This window comes from Diadema setosum, chromosome 12, assembly GCF_964275005.1.
Source record: "Diadema setosum chromosome 12, eeDiaSeto1, whole genome shotgun sequence".
Taxonomy (NCBI): Eukaryota; Metazoa; Echinodermata; class Echinoidea; order Diadematoida; family Diadematidae; genus Diadema; species Diadema setosum.
In genome coordinates, this window is record NC_092696.1 from 10,356,653 (window position 1) to 10,381,895 (window position 25,243).

Consider the following 25,243-nt stretch of genomic DNA (forward strand, 5'->3'; position numbering starts at 1 on the left):
CAAATTGTGAGATTTTTCACGTTTCTATTGACAGAAAAACGTTAGGTGTCCGATATTATGAACACCCAACCATACTTATGTTTACACCCTAACGTTACTAGGTCCAGATAACTTTAAAAAGTATTTAGTATTCCGTACTCACCGATCCGGTAGAGCCGGAGTGGACGCTTTGTGACAGTACTCGCCTGACTCGATACACAAACTGTGATCGCCGCACGTGTATGTATACGTCTACGTCTAGTCTAGTAGGGAGTTGTGTGGCATAAACGTAGACTTATCCGGGCGGCTATGTGCGTTCCTCTAGCTGCGCGCTCCACTCCGCCGCTAATGCGCGCTGAGAAGGAGGTCGAGGGCACGCATAATACGCGCAACACATACCCCCCCCCCCCCCCCCCCGATTCCCCCGTGGCCAATGGCCCACCGAGTTTCTACCGTATTGATACTGCGCAAGTTCCTACGAGACGCGGTATGAGACGCTTCGTCAAACCCTGAACTCATTTCATTTACATTACTGATTACTGATGAACTTCTTTATTTAGCAAAAAGATGAAAAATCATGAGCTAAAGCCGCCATCTTTTCTACATTGTTTATGCTACACCCATAATTTTTTCTTACTGGAACCCAAGTTAAGACAGCTCAATAGCTGTCTTAAATTTAGGGTAAATTTCTTAGACAAATGTCGTTATGGAATACCGACGGCACATTTTTAAGAAAATATGCTTAGCCAGCAAGCCGAAATCTGTCTTAGCTAAGACAAAATTCTTAGCAAAATGCTAAGACAAATTCTTAGCCAATTTTTATGGAATACGAACTTAAGCTAAGAATTTTATCTTAGCCAGAAAATAAGCAAAATGGCTTAGATTTTCTGACTTAAGCATGCTTATCTAGTTTATGGAATACCGGCCCAGAACTCTAGTTTTAGATCATGTTGTTGCCAAATTGTGTTAGTAGCCTGAACTCTAGTTTTAGGTCATGTTGTTGCCAAATATTCACCTCCACGAAATAATCCTTATTACTTTAAAATCTCGTTCTTCAAAACAATCCTCTTAATCGAAAAAAGCTACGACTATAATTGTTAAATCTTTTGAAGATGATAAAGATACCACTACCTTTGGAAATGGATGATGTTTCTAGGTGTACTGAGTTTGTACTTAGCTCTCTTTTGTATCGTCATGTAGGGTAGCCATTTTGTGTCCATGTTTATCGCGCGCCTTCGTATCTTGTTATCTCTATCTTTGGCAGAAACTAAAGCACGCACTTTAGTGCGCGCATGCAAACCTCACGCGCAGCCTGAACTCTCAAGTTTATTGACCCTACCTGCTAAGATATCAAATATCCTTCATAAATTCCCCGAAAATTATTGGATTACTCCCAACATGTAGTCATCTGTTACTTGTGTCATTCTTAACCTTTCCTGCAAGTTTCATCTCAATCCGTTAACTACTTTTTGAGTTATTTTGCACACGGACAAACTAACGAACAAATAAACAAACAAACCAACGGTATCGAAAACATAACCTCCTCCCTTGGCGGAGGTAATAAACATAATCATACAACAATGAGCAAAGAATGAGTCGTTAAGTTGAAACGCCGCTTTAAGGAACTCTTGCTCTAAACACTTGACTTAATCTGATTACTGCAGATTTTGCAATCAAGACTATTAATTCATTTTACGGTCATTATTGATGATTTCTTCGTGGAAGGCAGCTTTCATTTAAAGTCATTAAAGCCCAAACAAAGTTCTGGTACGCCTGCAAAAGTTGTCAAATTTCGCTCCCAAATGTGAACGTATGCTTAGGAAATGTGCAGGATAACGATGTTATAACAAGATATTCGATGGGTAACGACGAAAATGCGAAATATCAACCAAAAGGGTTCAGTCTCAGTAGGGTTGGGGGTACCACGTATCGTCACCCTAAGGATCTGTAGCTTGTTTATTCTAAATATATAACACAAATCCGCCTAATTCTTACCTCAAATATGCCATAAATACTGCAGTTTTGAATGTCTTGACCGTCTCGTTGATTATGAATCTCCGTTTTAAAATAGCGCAATTTTAGTGCGTGCGTTCCGTTTTCTTCGCGCAGTTAAAAAGGGAACCTTGCGATCGGCACCCCCTCACCTCCATAGGTATACACGTGAATTTCACAGCATAGGTAATACACGTGAATTTCACAGGCCATAGGTAATACACGTGAATTTCACAGCCATGCGTCGTTACTGAGCGGATGTGTAATTTTTAGCTTGGTTTGTTTGAGTTTGATTTTCGTTTCTTCGTTTTTATTGTTTTTATAGCTAATGACACTTAATCCCGCGCGTACTTTTTCGTTCTATACGCAAACAGCCATGATACGCAGGGTGCCGATAGTCAGGTCGCTTAGTGAAATTACCGTTACACGGCGGATAAAAGCACCAAATTTGGAGAGATGACCCTTCATGACCTACTCATTGATATTTGAGTAGGAGCCCTCTGTGATTTTTTTTATTTTCATGGTATAAATGCTGAATTTCATTTTGCAGAAAATATCGCGGGCATGAAACTTTCGCAAATTCGCGAGGAGCTAATATTTGCAAAAGCAAAGTGCGCGCGATTCTAAACAATGCATTTGATGCCAGTGGCAATTCGCGGAATTTTCATGCTGCGAAAAAGACCGTCGGCTCTAAGTCACGAATCATTCGTGTCGCGAAAATAACACCGTATTTATGTATCTGAGGGAGTAAAGTAACAATAAAACGAGGTTTACATTTGTTGTACATGTTTCAAGTTTCATGGAACTGGAAAACAGGAACCCAATCTTGAATTCCTAGATCAACAAAGCATTTGAAACACGGAGGTGGTTGAATTAATGACCGATTTATGAAGAGAAAAACGCTTAATGCTGTTAAGGTGTCACAGTCCCTAATATTCCCAGTTTGATTACGTATACAATATCAACGGGGCTTGGAACGTTTTCTAATGTCAAGGGGGTGGGACATCACTGACCCTTGAACACCCCCCCCCCCTCCCTCAATGGTTCGCATCCCCCTCCACCCCCCCCCCCCCAACATTAGAAAACGTTCTGCAGCCCCTTTAATATCGGGTCTATATTTATGTACAAGTATAGTACATATACGTCTGAACCGCCAATAGTACATCACACTGTGACACCTCAACAGCATTTTCTATTCATAAATCGTAATATATTCAATAACCTCCATGTTTCAAATGCTTTGTTGATCACGAAATTCAAGATTGGGTTCATGTTTTTCTAGTTCCATGAAAAATGAAAAAAATACAACAAATTTAAACCTCTTTTTTGTTAGTTTACTTCCTCAGATACATTAATACAGTGTTATATTCGCGACATGAAATTTTCGCTCATTGGAGCTGACGGTCTTTTCGCAGCATGAAAATTCAGCGAAGTGCCACTGGCATCTAATGCATTGTTAAGAATCGCACGCATTTTGCTTTTGCGAATATTAGCTCCTCGCGAATTTGCGAAAGTTTCATGCCCGCAAAATTTTCTGCAAATTGAAATTCAGCATTTATGCCATGAAAATGAACATTTTACAGAGGGCTCCTACTCAAGTATCAATGAGTAGGTCCTGAGGGGTCATCTCTCCAAATTTGGTGCTTTTATCCGCCGTGTAACGGTAATCTCAATATTTGACATTAAGCGACCTGACTACGATGGGAAGGTGCCCTGCCGATAGGTGGTGCCCAAAGAGATTATACCACAAGAGGGCGTAGTCCAGTAGAGAGGCACGTAGAGAGGCAGCCCAGGCAGCCGCGCGAGGGAGCTGCCATTTTGCGTTGTGGGAGCCGCCATTGCACGGATCTTGTACAGTAGATGGCAGCGCACTGTTAAATGCGCTCGACTTGAATATTCGGCGCAGTGACCTTGCGTTGTTTTATTGTGACGTCACAATGGTCATGTTTAAGCGTCATAATGGTGCTGATGTTGTTTGATTTTATGGCGTGAGTGGGAATGTACGCGAAACAAACGTCATAGTGCTCAACTACTGTCTAGTCTACACCCAAGTTCCCACTGTTAATTTTGCGAACAACAAAAAGGTCTGGACTCTACTAAATGGTTCAAATGATATGGTATCATCGCAGAAACTAATATTTAAACAATTAACCACATTGCGATTCTGAAAATGAAAATGTGTAATGAAGAATAACATATCACTCCAGATATGATATGAGAAGATATGACTTGAACGTAGATCCAGTGCCAGGGGCCTGTTTTACTAAGCTCTGGGATCAATCCTAAGTTCAATTCAATTGATCCCAGGGGCAGTTTTGGGATTGATCATTCCCAAAAAGTTAGGAACTGTTTCACTAAGCAATTTGGGAACGACACGGAGCTGGGAATTGAACCCAAAGTTGGGATTGATTCAGATCTGACCCAAGTTGGGAAAGATCCATTACACTCGCCGAGTTGCGCGCTTATGATTGTTACGTCATAATAGCGATGACCTCACACAGAAGCGTCATAATGGCAATGAAGTGATACAATTTGTCATGTGCTCGTATGTTACATGAGCGAAAAGAGAGAAGAGCAAAAAAGTACGAATGAAGGGACGGAAGAAAGAAGGGAAAGAGAGAAAATAAAGAGGAAGAGGGTGAGGAAAATGTCATTATGTAGTATACTAGTAACACGCCAAGGCTAAGTACATATATATTGCCCAGTATAATATAAAGACCATTCACAGGGTGAAATTATCAATTTAATTATGTTGAACCTCATACTAGTACAGAATTTTCTGGTAGTTTCACCTATACGCCACCTTGGACATTTAACACACATGATGCAGTTACGTGTATATATAACTGCATCATGTGTGTTAAATGCCCAAGGTGGCGTAATAGGTGAAAATGGCAAACAAAAAACAAACATATATACCAAATAAAGAATACAATATTGTTCCAAATATTAATGACAGCAATTACAGTCCTCAGTGTGAGTGGAACAGATACGTTATATATATGTATTATGTATGTATATATATCTATATATATATATATATATATATATATATATATATATATATATATACATACATAATACATATATATATAACGTATCTGTTCCACTCACACTGAGGACTGTATATATATATATATATATATATATATACACAGTCCTCAGTGTGAGTGGAACAGATACGTTATATATGTATTATGTATGTATGTATGTGTATATAGTTAAAGAGTGAGGTTTCAAAGTAAAAGTATTCACCAGCCAAAGGTATAAGTTTCCAGGAATCTGCTTACAGCATACTCTTGTATTTCCTATTACAGTATTATGGAATGAGGGAAATCCTGATGGGGCAACATGTCACACATTCTGACACCAAACAAATCACCACCACTAATCAAACTTAAAAGTAATGAAAACTTTATTCTTCCCTCGACTCCTCAGACGGCATGGTCCCAGCTTCGAGCCATCTTGACTTCCACTATGGGCAGAACAGGCCACACCCACTTTGTACAAATGCATATTCATGACACTATTAACACATTTAGGGTAAAAATATTTAGACAATAATGCCTAAACTTTCTTGCTAAATGACTTTTGAAAGAATACCATTGTTGTTACACAGGGAGATCAAAATCAAAAGTAACCTTTTATTCCCTTATCACCTCTGAATCAACTGTTGTCGTATTTGTGTGGACTTGTTATGTGGAGATTGGAGATGATGAATAAATTGTTACATTACTGTTGGCTCGGCTTATTCATAAGTTGCAGGACAGAATGATGCCGCAGTTGCAGTTCCCCCTAGTTTATACACAAATCCCTCTTCAAAGAAAATGGCGACTCTGCCATGTAATGTGGCTAGAAGCCAAGATCTAGAACAAAGATGACCATGATGATGAGGAAACAGCATAGCGCCATTTATGTGTAGAAACATTCAAAGGCGCCCAGGTCCCAGAATGTATCACACGTCATTCACAAAGTTGCTGGATAAGGGTTCAGTTGAACAGATTTGAAAGCTCAACTTGAAGACAAGATCATCTGTAGCTACAATGCTTGGACAAGACAGTCCCCTAGCTGTTCTCCACGGCTGCATATAAGAAGGAATAGGGTTTCATATCCTCTTATAGAAAGGACGAAGGCTGTGACTGTAGATGTTCCATGTTGACAACACATGACCAATAAAACTCAGCAACTGTCCCTTCCTGAGGTAAAACAAAGCATATAAAATAAAAAGAGAAACATTGAAGACGTCTTGAACCACAAAACGGTTTTGTTACTGTTAAGATTTTTTTTCTATGACATTAATTCTGTAATGACTCATACCATAACTTGATGGACTCTCAAAGATGGTCACATTTAAAAGCAAAAGATTATTTTGCGAATTAAAAAAAAAAAAAAGACATGGCATGTGGGGGTAGCATAGGTCTGTATTACATGGAAGCTACAGATCACATTACATCTCTAGCCCGAGTAATGCTATTTTTCATTTTGATATCTAGCTTAATTTAAGACAAAGTCATGTTGCAAATAGATGTTACTCTGCCAATTAATGAAGTCAAATCTCTCAGGACTTAATAAAAAAAAATGATGGGCAATGGTGATAACTTTAAAGTTAAATATTACACTACTTGCATTTTTTGGTCTCCATACCGACACTTGCATTGGCCATTATTTGACTTACAACTTTGGTTTTAAAAGAGCTTTCTGTACATTCATGATTTTGGATTCATTGCATATCTCATACCGTTTTATTGATCTTGATTTGCCAATGCTGGATTACATAATACCAACTAAAAGTATCTGACGATCCTTTACAGAGAAGAAGAAAGAGAAGAATTTATATTTCTCTGAGGGAGGCAGATTTAAGACGCTAGAAAAAATATGAATTCAAGGAAATTTCACACTTGGTATCATGGAAAATAAGCATTCAAAGTACATGGTGTCATAATTACGACAAAAATGTACATAGGTATTGTGATTAGAAATACCACTACCACCAAATCCCCATTAAATGATTTTTTCCCTCCCACAATCGTATGATTGCGTTCTAAAACTGGGTATAGATAATACATTGAAAAACCTTTTGAATAATGAGCTTTCAGAAAATTTTAAGAAATGAAACTTACACCTTTCCAGTCAATCAATGAGCTCAAAGCCTGGTCAGGAATTCACCTCTCTCATAAGGTTTGCACAGTCCTCTTGTCCACTGTGTAGAAGAGTGCATCACATTCAGAGCCAGTCCCTGCTGATAACAGAATAAAGCAGATTACAAAGTTTAACTATACAAGTCTGTAGAAACATGCTATGACAAGTAAAATATCTCAAGCTCTCGTTCTTTTCTCAAATTTGTCTGTCATTCCTCAAACTAGCGGGAAAAGGAAGTGTCACCGACTTGCATTTGTGCATTGTACTTTCATACCCAGGTAGAGATATTTTGATTTTACTGTAATACCATATTGTATGAAAATGGCAGGAAATACTACCAGCTTTTTTCCAATCATTCACGTAAGTTGGAACCAACTCGGTAAAGGAAATTGTTGATATTGACATTGACTTGCACATGGTTACTGCAAAAACCTCGCTCTCCGCAGCATATACGCTGCGCTGCTGCCTACGCTATCTTACCTGAAGTAACCTACACATCGAGGGATGCATATATTGAAATAGGCTATGGTGTAATATGAATTAACTTTGGTGTAGTCTGGTACAATTTGTTGTACCCCCCCCCCCCAACAAATAATGCACAGCAGTTCAACGAAAAAATATGACCACACGTAAAAGCATGGAATTAGGTCTTTCCACATACCCGGTTGTCAAATTTAGGACAGTGTTATAGTCGAAGTATGGACGGCTTGTTCCAACAAAACAGTAGTGGAACTTGAGATAACATCCGTATAGAGCTCTAAGTCTAGTAAACATGCAACCATGGATACCGAGTACTTAGCACCGAAAACAAAATCAGACAAAGATACAGAGGTCTATAATAGAATCAGCATGCTACGTTGCCATTACTGTGTATCTACTAGTTCTCGACTAATCTAATGTTAGATCTATGTGTTACTGACAAACGTTAGATATCTAATGATACTGACGTTAGCTAACTAGTAGTAGTGGTATGCCTACTACTAGTAGTAACGTTAGATCTAGCCCTAGGCCTAGTCTAGGCTAGGCCTATATAATGGAATCTACTGCACTGTAGTCAAGTGTAGACTGCACTCGAATTGAGTAGTACAGAGTCTAGGTCTAGACAAGAGAGACTCAATTGTGATTGTGATGAAGAGTAACAGGTTAGAGGTCTAACAATGTTAGGTAGAGGGTCTAGAGTTTCTAGGCAGAAAAAGCTGACGTCTGTCCGGAGGAGCCTCAATTCAAATTTGAATTTTCTAGACTATAGCTAGACAGCTACGCGATCGCCTAGCTAGCGGCGTCTGCGATATTGCTGACATTTCACAAGTTATTCGAAGCTCACTTAATCGAAATCTTATCAGTGACAAGTTGTAACTAATCTAACAGTTAGATATATTCTAGGTCTACAGTCGTGAGTCTACTTAAGCATGAATAAAGCAAGGATGGAGCTAGATGTGGATTACCGTATCAGTGGTAGATGTAGACTGACATACGTGTGCGTAATTACACACATGGGACTAAGCAAATCACGATTGTTGCGATTAACATGTTCAATACGAACAGAGTAAAGAAATCGTTGGGCAGTGCTTCCTTATGACTGCCAAGAACAGACTTGGAATGGCATCAGCCATGGAAATAAAAATAAACATGTCATTCTAAGATGAAATTTGTGTACTGAAAATTAAATTTGACCACGAAATATTAATTTCAATGTTTCTTTACCGTACCTTCTGCTTGGTTGTCATGGCCATGTTTCTCTCCTTTAGCTCTCACACTATCGATCACAGCCTCGTTCACTATGATTAAATCAGTCGAACTCAATTAATATCGTTCCCTCCCAAAGATCGATTTGATGAAACGCGTCACAAGAGTCGTTCCCAGGATGGTATCAATCCCAGAGTTGGGATCGGTCTTGGGTTGGATCGATTTCCCATGTTAGTGAAACAGGCCCTTAAACAGACGGCACAGATTGGGGCATGGCGCGTGTTAAACCTATGGGAAAAACGTTGGGTTATGGTTAGGGTTAGGGTTAGGGTTGGGGTCAGGGTTATGGTTAGGGTTAGGGTTAGGGTTTGATGGTTAGGGTTAGGATTAGGATTAGGGTTAGGTTTAGGGATAGGGTCCCCAATCTGTGCCGTCTAAAAAAAAACTATGCCAGGAGCTGTGTGTGCGCTTCCTCTTCAATTTTGGACGCACTATTTGTACGCACGCGTATATGGCGACTACTTACTCTATTGACCGATTCGGGTTCGTTGAGGGCAGCAGACATTTTATGGCACTGGGCGCAGCCATGAGCTCAAATTGCGGTGTCTCAGCCGACCCCCCCCCCCCTGCTCTCCCCCACCCCCAGGGCAACATGTTTATCGCGCACTTGTAACAAAGGTTCGCGCACTAAGCAAGCATTCGCGCACTCAGTACGAGATGCCCATTGGCTAAAACAACCATGCATCAGTTTTTCATTCTGCGCGCGTGAGAGGGGTGGGGAGAGAGGAGGGGGGGGGGTCGGATGATACACCGCAGTAATGGCGCTGCCCATGCCAAAAATACACATAGCGCGTCACAGAATCGGTCAATAGCCGGGTTCACACGTACAAAATAGCGGGATGACGATCGCGATGCTCATCCCGAGTTTTTTTGCGCGCGTCCACACGTACCAAATTAGCGGGATAGCCGCGATCGCGATCGGTATCCCGCTAATTTGGCGAGCGTCCACACGTACCGAATTATCCAGCTAATTGCCGATAGAGATAACAGCAAAGCCTGCACACTGGGTCACGCAGCGCCCTTCTCTATCACTGCCCGCGCGCTCTATAATACCTTTGTCCATTGTCTTTTACGCGTCAGTGGTGTGGTTCGCGCGCTGTTGTTATTGTGCTCCAAAGAGGTGAAGGACCTCTTGGCAGAGGCCTCGCTGTTGTGATGTGCGCATTGCATGATGGGATGTAAAAACTCGAGATTCTAATCCCGACCGTTCACACGTACCAGCGCGGGGCCAATTATCCCGCTAATTGATGAACCAGCGCAAGATTTCTTGGGATTAGCATCGCGATGCTTATCCCGCTAATTTTCGGGTTTTTTCTGTCCACACGTGCAAAAAACTCGGGATGACGATCGCGATGCAAATCTCGAGGTTTGTATCCCGCTAATTGGTGTACGTGTGAACCCGGCTCATAGGTATAATCTCTTTGGTGGTGCCCCAACCATACTTACCCGAATGGGGTCAGGCTAAACTCGGACTCGGGGATAACTCGGCTTCGCTTTGACGGCGGGATGAGTTGTAATGGTTGTCCCTCTGATTGTACAGTGTTGTCCTATGGGAGCTCCGGAGCGGCCTGTATAAACTAGCGCTTCGTGTTCTAGCTACTCGCAGTAATGGTCCGAATTGTTACAACGCGCGCATCAAAAACCTCTTTTGCGCGCATGCAAAATTAGTGTGCGCCTATCAAGCACCTCTAAAACCAAAGACGCTTAACTAATAAGACACGAAAGTGCGCGCTAATCCTGTACAAAACAAATGGACAGCGCGCGGTCTTCAACCGTATACGCACATCACCTGAGACGCGCTGCCTTGACGCTTGATAAACAACAGCAGCGGCTTCAGGGACAGCGCGTCTCAGGTGATGTGTGTCTTTGCCTGAGACGCGCTGTCTTTGAAGATGTTGTTGTTTATTAAGCGTCCTTGATTGTGAGATCATGTTGTTGCCAAATTTTTACCTCCACGAAATAATCCTTATTACTCTAAAATCTCGTTCTTCAAAATAATCCCCTTAATCGAGAAAAAGCTACGACTATAATTTCTAAATCTTTTTAAGATAATAAAGATACCACTACCTTTTGAAATGAATGATGTTCCTAGGTGTACTGAGTTTGTACTTAGCTCTCTTTTGTATCGTCATGTAGGGTAGCCATTTTGTGTCCATTGTTATCGCGCGCCTTCGTATCTTATTGTCTCTACTATCTTTGCTCTAAAACAATAGCCGGGTTCACACGTACAAAATAGCGGGATGACGATCGCGATGCACATCCCGTTTTTTTTTTTTTTTTTGCGAGCGTCCACACGTACCAAATTAGCGGGATAGCGATCGCGATCGGTATCCCGCTAATTTGCCGAATTATCCCGCTAATTGCCGATAGAGATAACAGCAAAGCCCGACAAACTGGGTCACACAGCGCCCTTCTCTATCACTGCCTGCGCGCACTTACCTTTGTCCATTGTCTTTTACGCTGTTGTTGTTGTGCTCCAAAGAGGTGAAGGAGCTCTTCGCAGAGGCCTCGCTGTTGTGATGTGCACATTGCATGATGGGATATAAAAACTCGAGATTCTAATCCCGACCGTTCACACGTACCAGCGCGGGGCCAATAATTATCCCGCTAATTGACGAACCAGCGCAAGATTTCGTGGGATTAGCATCGCGATGCTTATCCCGCTAATTTTCGGGTTTTTTCTGTCCACACGTGCAAAAAAACTCGGGATGACGATCGCGATGCAAATCTCGAGATTTGTATCCCGCTAATTGATGTACGTGTGAACCCGGCTACTCAAAGGCTCTTGATAAACAACAACAAAACTCCAAAGACTGCGCGTCTCAGCACATGAGGACCGCGCGCTGTCATTTTTGTTTGTACAGGATTACGTTAGCGCGCACTTTCCTGTCCATTCAGTCAGGCCTCATTTGGAATTACTGGTATGCAGTGACCAGTAGAATGTGGCGATCACGAACTGCGTGTGAATTGTCTGAAGTAGGGTCGAAATTTTCCCGAGACCGAGTTAGTCTGGAGCCTTCTGGAATAAAAGTCGGTTTTCCTACTATTATTATTTTTCTCTAAATACTCCAAACCGACTCATCAGGCCGGCAAACCGCGTCAACCAGGTAAGTTTCTTAGTGGACTCTTTCGATATATTGCAAGAAAAAATGAAATGGTGCTAGACGGGTTCTAAAGCACTTACCGAAACTTAGTTTTCACTTTAAGGGGGCATAACTTTGGAAGTTTAATCACGTGCTTTTGCATGCCATCACATCCACGGCGGCAGCAATTATCGTTATAATAAACTTTAGATTTTGGTTCAGACTGATATCTACGAAAGATTTTTACAGGTTAAAAGATTCAATTATTAAAGTTCGGACACACGACAATCTATAATTTGCAAACCTGGAAAGTGCCCCACAAAGGTCTGCAAGTTTCCAGGTGTGATAAAATTAAAGATGATAAGTTTGTCTCTAGAAGACAGATTTATGAATTTCATGACAATCATGTTCTAATCAACTTTATTTTTCAAGTCAAATTTATGCAATCAAATGGAACAAAATGATATAACGTATATTGGAGTGAATGACTTGATTGATCGTTATTCAATGTTATTGGAGTTGATGTAATGTTAAGAATTGGCGAATTCATATGGTGTAATAGAGTGGTGAGAAACAAAACTTATATAAACCATGTATGAATCTCATCGTATATGGTTACATAGGTACACATAACACACGTATATAGCATAAACAATGGAAGAATAAGAAACAAGCGGAAATGAATGGTGATAAATCATGGTAGAGTGTATGCGATTACTTGTACAGCAGACGTTTGTTTCGTATTGCTTGTTGTGGGTGCCTGAGACGGGGTGAGGAAGGACCAAGTGACACATTAGGAAAGAAAGTGTATCTTTGGGATCTAATGGCGCCATAATTACACGAAAGGTGGGTTGATACTTTGTCCTTGTAAGTATGCCAAGTAAAATGTAGTTCAAAATGAGAATTGTTTTCATTAGTATACGTGAAATATCCACGGTCTAGCACAACTGATTAGTGTTTGGACTACGGTAGAGAGTGTGTTTTTTATGTGCGTTTCAACTGGTCTGATTATCTCGAAAGCTTTACCGAGGATGTTCATCACCGACCAAGACAACAAGCGTATTCTGGTGGTTGACCTCGAAACACTCAACTTTCCCGCTTCTATTGAACTGGATGAAAAACCGCATGACGTATCGTATGACGAAACTGACAGGAAGCTCTATTGGACCAGCAACTCTGGCGTCTGTCGCTCCTCTCTTCTGAACAAGAAGCAAGAACGAGTTACCAATACCGACTGTAAGCAAAGTTGTTAAAATATTTACGCTGGACAGCATACCCAAACATCCACAACCACACTCATGTATACAAAACACTTAAGCTCAAGTTACACTCGCATTAGTTGCATTGATCCGATTTCATATTTTGTTGGAATATGCATTGATAGTCATTTGACTTGGAAAAGCCACATACAAGCTGTAAATGTATGTGTAAGACGGAAGGTTGGTATTGCGTTTAAATTACGACACTGTGTCCCCCAACATACACTTATTCTACTTTACAAATCCTTTATCCAGTCCAACATAACATATGGAATTGAAGTGTGGGGGAGTACATGCAAATCTTATCTAAACTGCCTTCGTCTTAGTCAGAAAATGGCCATGCGAGCTATCACTTTCAGTCCACTAACACCTTCTGATTCCCTATTTCAAAAACTGGGAGTAATGGATGTATTTGAACTGCATAAACTTGACATCTGTACATTTATATTTGATTTACCAAAGGGAAATATGCCATATAATCTAGTAGAATATTGTCAAAACATCCAACATTCTTATTCAACAAGGGGTAAAAAAGAAGGCTTGCTTTATGTGCCAAAATGCAGAACTATGTATGGCCAACTCTCACTTTCTTATGTAGAAGTGAAATTGTGGAATGCTTTGCCAAAAAAAAAAATTAAGGAGTATTAATACCAGGAAAAATTTCCGAAGTAATTTAGCAAACACATTAAATCTGTATAGACAATGGTACTACAAATTAATAATGTTATAACAGTATTTTTAAATGTATTTTAATAGTTCATTATGTAATACGTGTTTAAAAGGACCAACACCTACTAGCACCTGTGCTACCTCTTGGTTCTTTTTAGCAACCTCATTGTGTACAACATTGCCATATTGTAGCTCTTTTTTATAGATTAACTGTTTTAGATTACATAATCATTTATAATTATATATTATAGATTATATTCAATATGTTTTCTTTAGATCGTCTAGACAGTTACATGTGGTATGTATTAATATTGATGTATAGGCCTAAACATGTATTCAAACTTTCCTGTACATATGTTGTTACAAATAAACTCAAACTCAAACTGAAACTCATATAGCAATATATATATATAGGCCAGAGGCAAGAGTAAGGACACGAGAGGAGAGTCCTGTATCTAAGAACAACGAATACTATAGTAGTGAAGAAAGGGTGCGAACATTGACGCTTAAGTGTTTGCGAAGACATCGGGTGCTCAATGTTTTTTATGACATCTAATCGTGTGAACTACTTTTAACTTGAATCGACGTATATTCTCAAAACTTCCTCAACTTGATTAGAAATAAAAGATAACGCAAAATTTTAGGAATGTTGCATCGCATGGAACATTTTAAGCCCTACTTTATTATTGTTCACTTTATTGCGGAAAACATTGTAGGTCAGAGGTATTGGTCAATATAAAAAATGAAGGATACCTCAGACCTGGCCAACGACACACAGTGTAGGTGTCTATTGTTTTTGGCAAGTTTTTCCCTGTATTAAATTGGGGTTTCATTAGAAAATAGCAACGGCCAAGACGAGTCAGCATAACACATGTGGGAGTGAGGGCGAGCTAGCTATTATGTTTGCATCTGATTGGCTCACTTCCGATTAGAAGACAAAAACAGGAAAGTAAAAACACATCCTATTTTTCAACTAATTGTAGCAAACTACATTACTAAACAAGATTTTCTTCTGCAGAATTCCAAAATAAAGACTACGACCCCGTTAACAGTGGGTGGAAAGGCCAAATGCTGTACCGAAATCGGCCGCGCATTTGGCCAAGCTGTGGGGGTAGTCTTGGCCGCGGCTCGACTGCGGACGAGCCCGGCCTTTCCTCACTGTAAACGCAACTTGGGATAAGTGCGGTATCACATTAAGTCTGGCTTCCAGACCCTCTGCCCGTATTATTTCGCTATTTAGGATATCAACGATCTCAACGTCTCGAACTGGTATAGTTTAAGGTGGTTTTGTCCTTTGCCTTTGGCAGAGGCGGCGACTTCGTCGCCGTTTCGTCGCCGGGGAGTCGCCGGGAAGTCATTGGCAAAGAGACTGGAAACCAGCCTATACCACATTGCGACCAGCGCCCTCCTATTAGTTTACAAGCAGAGCGCCACTACGACAAAATATTGAAGGTTTGAATTAAAGCTCGGGCTGCGCCCGGCGCTGTAAACGGACAAAATTCCGGGGCCGAGTACCGCAACTGAGGCCGTGCTCGACCGCGGCTCGGGGTACAAAAGGCCGTGTCACACCATTCCGGGCAAGCTACGCGGGCTTGTGGAGAGGGGGTAGTTCCCAGCACGTAGAAGATTTTCCGTGGGCGAACAAGAATGTTTGCAATTTTTGCACTTGTTTCTTACCTACTAGACGCGTGCTACTTAGCTTCTACTTGCGTGCATTCCGTGTAACCTGCGTGAGAGCTTTGAAACCGATCCGTTTTCTGTTACGAGCGACTTATGAGTACTGAGAAGTACCTGTGTTGGAGTTGCCTGCGAGGTGCTGCCGGTAAAGGTCTCCTACTGGTGTTCTGCGTGTACCTCTGCGAGTAAAACCCCCACGACTCACTCGGAACAAGTTTTGAGCATGCTCAATGCCTTGTCATACCGTATCTGGGGAAGTTTTGCGGCTTGACCTGCGGGGAAACAAATTTGCTACCCGGAGCTCTTAGCAATTGGTCCGCACCTGACAGTATACCTAGCGCGTATCTCGCCTGTAGTTGCCCGGAGGTGCTCACGCAAGTCCGATTTAACCGCAACGAAGTTTTGAGCATGACCAAAACTTTTTCCGGGTGAGTGGCGGGGATGCCCGGAGAGGTCCACGCAGAACGCCAGTAGGAGGCCCTTAGCGGCAGCACTTCCCAGGCAACTCCCACGCAGGTACTTCGCAGTCCCCGTATGCAGCCAAGATAATGACATTCCGTGTGAGTTCTGCCATTCCTTCAGAGGAATTCCTTCACTGAGTTGTCAGCCCCCATGCGACTGGTACAAAGGTCACACAGTATACCCGCAAGTAGAATTTAAGTAGAACGCGTCCAGCAAGTAAGACACATGCACTGACTCGCCCAAATCCTTGTTCGCCCTCAGAAATTTCCGATATGCTGGAAAATCCCTACACGCAACAAGCCTGCATGGCTTGCCCGGAAAGGTGTGACAGGGCCTAAACATGGTTACGGGTAAAAAGATTTGCGTGCACACCTCCGGGTGACTACGGGTGAGATACGTGCTAGGTACTGTCATGTGCGGCTCATTCCGGGGACCTCCGGGTAGTAAAAATTGTTCTTCATAAGTCGCACGCAAGCCTTGCCCGGAAAGGTGTGACACGGCCTTAAGCTTAATGCTCGTGCACAATGAGAGTTTGTCCATTGCATAAAGGAGGTGATGCGGAATTTCGAGCCATACCGCAGCAACCTCCCTTCAAACATTCTAGTTTAAAGTACGCGTACAAGCTCAACCAAACATGGCGCAAGAAGACTCAATGCTTTAATTTGCAGAAATTAAAGACACTGAATACGTTATTCCGTATCGAAATATTCCGTCGGAAAATTGAAGTGATATTTTTTGTCTATGAATACTCTTGGCTTGAGGCTAAATATTGGATATTTTCGCCTTTGCTTGACCAGATAAATCACAAATAGTTATTATACAGTGTACAATTATAGGTCCGTTCGAAACGTGACTGAAAGACATACTCAATTCTCCCCTCTCCTAGTTTTTTATCGACGGCCCTGACGCATTTTGAGTCCTTAGAGAGTAGCGGTCTACTCTGCAGACTCCAACCGTGCCAGGGCCGTCGACAAGAGGCTTCTCCTCTCCCTACTATATCTTGGTTACAGGCAAAAAGACATAAATTAACCGTTCGAACTCGTCGTTTTCACCGTATCCAGCGTAGTGAAATTGGAATTATGATATGACATGAGCATACGGTTTAACACTCATTAAAGTTTCAGTCTGAAAAAAAAAACGGTCTCATTTTTATAGGTGAAAATTACAAAACACCAGGCTCTAATACGTATGACCTCAAGGAAAATGTTCCAGATATGCTTTTGGAAGTATATGTAACAACGTCTGAGGTAAATTTGACATTAATCTCTTTATCTATCATCTAACATGGATGCCTATCTAGTAAATCAATCCTTATGTTTATTGTCACAAATTAATGATTCCAAAGCTAAACAATTGAATTCACAATATTTGCAGGCGTCTTTTTCGACGAAAGATTGATTTGGCAAACTTACACTATTAATATGAAACATTGTAATGATACACACTGATAAAAAAAAAACCCAAAATAACTCAAACAATATTATTTGACATCAACGCTGGAGACAGTGTGTTTTACCATAATGCTCCCAACGTATCAATTACGTATTAATCGTATTAATGGTAGTGTACCTGCTGAATATTTTTTTATTATTACACTGTACTTCTGCATAACTAGGTCAAGTTCGCAAGGTTCAATCAATATTGATGAAAAAGCTTGGCCGGTTAGAATACATTTATCTATTCATTCATATTTCAGTGAGGTCAATAGGCGAAGATATATTTTTTTTCTTTCCGTGATTTGTCCCACCTTGTGTCTCATTGGTTCTTACTATGTATCAACTCAATAGAATGTCAATACACAAACTTAAAGAAAAGAAAGCCTTTTGCATTGGCAGCTCGCAATGGACTCGCATATACAGCTACAAGCAGTGGACTCGCACGCACACAGTAGCAATCGATCGCAGCTCTCCGGTCGCGTGCTGTGTATGGAGAGTACATTGCTCTCTGTGTGCTAGTGCTGAAATTATAGCGAGCTGCCATTGCAAAAGGCTAAAGAAATGGTGGCCTTTTTTTTGGCTGCTCAAGGGTTGGCAAATTTTCCAATTCTATTTTGCAGTGCACATTCTTGTGTGTGTGTGTGTTTTTCATAATCATCATGTATTGTGTTACTTTCAATATGAGGACCAGCAAAAACAAAATAGGATGAAAGTGAAGTTTTTAGCATGTGGTAATGTTCATAAAAATGTGATCAAAGTGTCACAGTATATCATTATCTTCATTACTTCATCTCACTTCTAGACCCAAAAGCAATCGCTATAATGCAGTCATCAAGGACATTTTACGTGTTGTATCATAACAAGCTCACCACAGTTAGCATGTCAATTGATCGAGAAGAGGAGGAGATGGATGTATTGGACCTCCCTGGCGAGAATGCAGTTGCCTTTGTACTTTACAAAAGGTGAGAATATCTTATGTTTTTGATCAAAATTTCCTGTGAATAATTTATTTTCAAGTATTTCAGAATTCAGCACGTTTGACACTGCATGGTGCACAATATGGAAAATGACGTAGCTTTGTATAAAACACTTTTTTTTTTAAATAGTGCACCAATTGTATAATGATGTATTATTGCTTTGTATACGGCTGCTGCATAATCGCTCAAGAACATCGCAACGATCCCACGACTTCTCGCTTCATTTCCCCTATTTTAGTTATTATTTGATCAAAAAAATTATATAACAAATATACTCTTCCTACTTTCAAGTTTCTGGTTGAAATTGTGGGCCACGATGTCCTCAATAGTGCTGTTCAATAATACTATTTACTGTGTCCGTTTCACACTGTTTTATATTAAAAAAAAAAAAAAAACTCTTGAAGATAAGTAGCGTGGAGATTCACACAGTTGGAAGGCCTGCCCGGTTCCAACATATTCGAGAATCCCCGCATCGAAAAAGATACAGATTTATCACTAACCTCTATGTATTAAAGTACACACACAGCCGAATAATATCGACTGGAGTACACCGTTACCTATGAGCGTACGATTTGAACGATACACATATTCACTGACCGGTGCTATGCGTGGTTTCCGAATGTTACCAGGATGGCAGCGAATTGAAATTCCCCAAGCTACCGCATCTAGAAGGCAACGTAAATTATTTTTTGAATAGTTTTAACGTTAACGCAAGAAGGAGTTGATGTCAACTTCTTCAGAAGGATTCGTAAGTTAGCTTATTTACAGAGCCAATTACTTTCAAACGATCGTTGGAAATTCGACTGTTATGGGGGTGTTTTCCTATGTGAACGAGAGAAAGTGACTGCAATGTATGGCGCGGTTATAATGTTCCATCTTTATTCAGCCTTATCTTACTTACTTGGGGGTCCTGTCATTATTTCAATATGATATTATGTGATATCAACCATTAACTGACTCGGTACAAGGCACGTTTAGTTAAGTTTTACAAAGTTGATGTATTTCTTGGTGATCTGTGATCATTTTCTGTTTCTGTACGATTTTTTTTTTCTTCCTTCTGTGCACATTTTGTGTATTGATTACCTGAAAAGCTTAAGCTCTTAGCTTACGGCCCATATATTTCACGAGCTTAGGATGCCTTAACTTTTATTCTCAGTGACCTCAGTATGACGTCATCACCTGAAATCACATTATTGTTTCTAGTTCCATTTCTAAATGTCATTCTGCAATAAAACTTGGTAGGTACATAATTATTGCATGTAATTAGCTAGGTGCAGGGGCCGCGGAACGTTTTTCAGTACGGGGGGCGGACTGCGGGACCCCCCTCCCCCTTTCCCGCTTTACAGACGCACCGTCGCAGCCAGGATATGACCTCGGGGGCGGTTACTGTAGCTTCCGAGCCCGAGCGAGCGGAGCGGGCGAGAGGGGGAGGGTGCGGGAGGGGGTGTCCCCCCTCCCATGTGAGAACTTTTAGCATTTTGATGTTGTAAATGGTGCAATTTGATGCATGCTTTATCGACTTGAAACGGTCCCTCTTGTTTAAAGTAACAGGATATTTTGATGTGGATTATTATATAGACCAATTTGCCTATAAAGTTGTAGCATTTAAATAAATGTCCTTACAATGTATTCACCTGTTCCATACTGGATTCTGATATCCCCATAGACTTAATACAAAGGCCACCAGGTTCTCGTATGGAACGGGTTAATTCTTACAATGAATTTCATGAACGCTGTCTGTTAAGCAATCAAATAGAAAAGGCATGCACACGTACGAGGGTCTACATAAGGGATATTTCTACCCCCCCCCCCAACATACACGAAGGCGATTTTACATTGTTAGACCTGAAATTCAGCGATCTGGTGCAAACTTTTGGTGCAATACTCTGATTTTTTTCTATCCCCCCCAAAAAAAATTATAATAAATAAAATAATGGAAATAATTAGGGTTTTTTCAGGGAAGTGTTAGTAGCAAAATCACGTCTTGTAGCTCTTATTCCGCGTGAGCATAATCTGTGTGTCTGTACAAAGTCTAGTGAGGCAGGAGGTGGGAGGGGGGTGCCCCCTTCCGCTTGACGGAGCTTTTTTTCGTTTTTAAAATTGTAATAAAGCGATCTGAAGCACACCTTTTGTATACTAAGTCTGTAGAGGGGACCAATCAATGGGAGGGTGGCAAGATACCCCTCCCATATTCGAGGGAGCTTCTTTTTTCGTTTTTAGAACTGAAATTCAACAATTTGGCGCACACTTCTGTTGGAATATCTGGAAATTTGTCAATCCGAGAAGTGCAAGTCTGTGGAAGGAGACATAGCTGGATGATGTGGAAGGGGATAAGCCCTATTCTCCCTCCTACATGAGGGAGATTCTTTATGTTCTGATCGCAGTTAAACGTTTTGGTGCACACATTTTGTGACATGTAGTTGGAAAACTCAAAGTGTAGCCAAAGTCTACTTGTATGCACAGGGCGGGGGGGGGGGGGGGGGGACAAACAGGGAGAAAGAATGGGAGAATTCTATCCCCATCCTTCCCGTTCGAGGGAGCTTTTGCCTTTTTAAAGTTGAAATTCAGATATCTCGTATACACATATTTGGTGGAATATTTTGGAAATTATTAAAAACAATGTTCGGGGAACCTGCGTAAAATGGCCCTGATGCGCACACACGTGCGTGCACCAAATTCCAGAATAAAATTGGACTAGAAATCATTTTGCATACATGGTAGACCATTCTGAACATTTAAAAATTTTGCGCGTACGTCATTAATCTGTGCCAATATGCGCTTACGTAGATCTCCCTCCTACATGAGGGAGATTCTTTATGTTCTGATCGCAGTTAAACGTTTTGGTGCACACATTTTGTGACATGTAGTTGGAAAACTCAAAGTGTAGCCAAAGTCTACTTGTATGCACAGGGCGGGGGGGGGGGGGGGACAAACAGGGAGAAAGAATGGGAGAATTCTATCCCCATCCTTCCCGTTCGAGGGAGCTTTTGCCTTTTTAAAGTTGAAATTCAGATATCTCGTATACACATATTTGGTGGAATATTTTGGAAATTATTAAAAACAATGTTCGGGGAACCTGCGTAAAATGGCCCTGATGCGCACACACGTGCGTGCACCAAATTCCAGAATAAAATTGGACTAGAAATCATTTTGCATACATGGTAGACCATTCTGAACATTTAAAAATTTTGCGCGTACGTCATTAATCTGTGCCAATATGCGCTTACGTAGATCAAAACTAAAATTTTTCGCATGTAATTCGTTTCTGATATCATGGAAATATACGTATATGAACCCGTCAAAGTTAAAATTAGCAAAGAAAAATTGGTTGTTAAGAGACAACCACCCAACAGCATCCTGCAATCACGTGAGTGGTCAAAAGCAACCGCAAACCGATTAATCTGGGTGCCAGAGGCTGAACTTGTCTTCTTTTTTATACCCCGCCAAACGAAGTTTGAAGGGGGACAATAGGAATCAGCGGACGGTCGGGCGGTCGGTCGGGCGGTTGGTCCGTTGCAAATCTTGCGTCGCGAACTACTTCCTCAGTTTTCAACCGATTCCCATAAAACTTGGCACAGATGTGTGCCTTGGGTTGTAGATGTGCAAGACGTAGTTTTTGACAGTACCCAAAAGTACGTTGCCATGGTAACGGCATATTATGGGCAAAAATGGGTACAAATCTTGCGTCGCGAACTCCTCCCACAGTTTTGATCAATTTTTATGAAATTAGGTACAGATGTTCATCTGAATATGTTAATGTGCAAGACACATATTTCCGCAGTGGCAAAAAGTGCGTTGCCATGGTAACGGCATGTTATTGGTAAAATATAGGGCAAAATGCTTCATGGCAAAACTGCTTCATCAGTGTTCTTCCAATTCTCATGGAATTCATATTGAATGTTTGTCTTAGGATATAGGTCAGCATGACACATTTCTTGACAGTGACAAAAAGTATGTTGCCATGGTAACAGCTCACATATTATGAGCCAAAATGATGGAAAATTTTGTGTTGCAAACTACTTCCTCAGTTTTTGCCCAATTTCCATGAAACTTGGTACAGATGTGTGCCTTTGGTTGTAGATGTGCAAGACGCATTTTTCGACAGTACCCGAAAGTACATTGCCATGGTAACGGCATATTAATGGCAGAAGATCAAGGAAAGATCTTGCGGATTTAACTACCTCCTCAGTTTTTTGACCAAAGCTTATGAAATGTTGTTTTGACCAAAGCTTATGAAATGTTGTTTGGCGGGGGTATAACCAGTCGCTGTAGCGACATTTCTAGTTTTTTACCCATTCGAGGGATAAGTTCCATGTCCAGTATAATTAGCGTGATTGTACGTCCGTATATCATGTTCCACGAATGTATTACCCGTCATTTACGTATACTGTACACACTGATATATAATATTATGACAATCTCATTGCCCCTATCATGGTGTATATTCTGTGAACGTGTCATAAAGGTCTTGACGATGGTCTAGGGCCGAAAGCTCGGACTGAAGGGAAGAGAGAAAGAAAAAGCTACATCTCGGTGGAAAATCACTTTTTTTCTTATGCATGGCATGAGTATTTGTATAATTGTAGAAAATGAGATGAGGTAGCCATGTGTGAAGTGTGCATGCATGCGTGTATGTGTGTATGTGTGCGTGTGTGTGTGTGTGTGAGTGTGTGTGTGTTGTGTTGTGTTGTGTATGGGGGAGGTGGTATACGTGAACTTGTCTGCATTTCTTATGTTGTATAATTTGTACATAATCGTTTATGTTTTACTCCATGTAAATATGTTACAGCTTGCCATAATGTAGTGTATTGTGTAAAGGGGCCCGACCACAAGCTGTGCTTCACTGGGGTCCCAAACCTATCATTCTGAATTTTTGCAGTTATGTCTGGTACTTTTGTTATGTTTGATTTGGTTTGAATAAACTGAACTGAACTGAACTGAACTGTAACATTAATGCTGGAATCACGTCTTTGCTTTCAAAATTCCTATTTTCTAATCTATTATCCAACCATTGCCATTGTTTTTACTCATCCCTCTAAACTGTCTCCGCCTAGGTTGCCGTTTTGAAAAGAAATAATATAGGAGAATTTCCTTTACGGAAGGAATAGTCTGAAAACGGACAGGAGCAATCGCAGTATTGTGATCAAAATGATAAGCAAATAATCAACGTTGGTGAAGGTGATGGGAAAAACTATCACTTCCGAGGCGATCTGGATGTAGCTATCTTTCCGAAGCGCAGCTGAGGAAAGATAGCGTACACATTGAGATCGCCGAGGAAGTGTTAGTTTGTCTCATTGCCTGAAACCAAAAGTTGATTATTTGCTTTATATCCACATCTAGGGTCCTAGATATTCCCATTTTATTCCACATCTGAAACCGTTTTAGCTGTCTTAGGGTATCTCAGGGCTTAGGCTACGTAAACTGACCTATCTTGACCCAGGTCAAATGATAGATCACAATGCAACACACTTTTATTTCGCGCGTACTCAAACTTGTAAGTTATATCACGCGTTAGGACTGTGTGGACTAAGAGATAAGCGAAACAAAATGCCTATCATCATACATGTCATAGAGTGTAACGAACTTTTCTTCTCAGGCGATGTAATGGGCAAAACTAGGTTTTATCACGTAATCTTGACCAATCCTTTAGCAAGATTCTTATTATGTGGAATATAACATTAATTATATTCCACATACTAAGAATGTTGCAATAGGATTGGTCCAGAGCTGATCACGCGATGAAGCGTAGGTTTGCCCATCACATCACCTGAGAAGAAAAGTTCGTTAGACTCTATGTTGATAGTCCCTTTTGTTTCGCTGATCTCCACACAGTCCACACAGTCCTAACGCAAGATGAGTACGCGCGAAAGAAAAGTGCGTTACATTGTGTACTATCATGTGACCTAGGTCACTTGATAGTACACAGTGCAACGCACTTTTACTTCGGTGCCGCGCAAATTCATTGTTTTGTCATCTATGCGCACACGTAGCCTAAGACCTATAAGGATACCTAAAGACAGCTAAAACTGTTTCAGATGTGGAATAAAATGGGAATTTCTAGAACCCTAGATGTGGAATATAAGGCAAATTATCAACTTTTAGTTTCAGGCAATGAGACAAACTATCACTTCCTCGGCGATCTGAATGTGTACGCTATCTTTCCTCAGCTGCGCTTCGGAAAGATAGCTACATCCAGATCGCCTCGGAAGTGATATTTTGTCCCATCACCCTCACCAACGTTGACTATTTGCTAACTATTTACGTATACAGCTATTTATGTACCTCTCTCTCTCTCTCTCTCTCTTTCTCTCTATTATATTAACTGTATGTAAATATTGTATGAAATTGCTTTCCTCCTATCTGTCATTGCAGCACTGACACCATCTTACCCTATGGTGAATACGTAATTCATCAGTCAGATTTGGCAGCATTTGTGTCATTTTGTCCGTGTTTTAGAAATGTGTACTGGACGAGCTGGAATAAAGTAGGAATAAAGTGTAAGAGCCTTCAAGACGGAGCTGATTGTACTCCTCTGAGCACATCTGGTAACGACGACATCACCGGATTGTCCATCGACACAATGTGTGAGTAAGATGTACAATGAAATGATTAAAAGAAGTTCTTTTCATGTCAAGGTTCGGAATTACATCATGAATAAGACATGTCAGAGTAACCGCTCGTAACAATAAAATGTGTACTTTTGTGAGATCTGTATTGACCATGTGTTGTTGTTGCTTCCTGATACACTGTACATTGTATATGACATGTGAACTGTTCCGCGTACATGTACATGCAGCTATATATTTTGTTATGTCTATTGTCGG

General features: G+C 40.9%; 1 long non-coding RNA gene across 1 annotated transcript; it reads right to left on the minus strand.

The window, feature by feature from the left end:
* Positions 1-5,397: 5,397 nt before the first annotated feature.
* Positions 5,398-8,852, minus strand: LOC140236028 (uncharacterized). The gene is made up of 3 exons (XR_011901740.1): positions 8,820-8,852; positions 7,092-7,210; positions 5,398-6,167 (listed from the first exon to the last, which is right to left on the minus strand). It is a non-coding gene; the product is annotated as an uncharacterized lncRNA (long non-coding RNA).
* Positions 8,853-25,243: the final 16,391 nt, after the last annotated feature.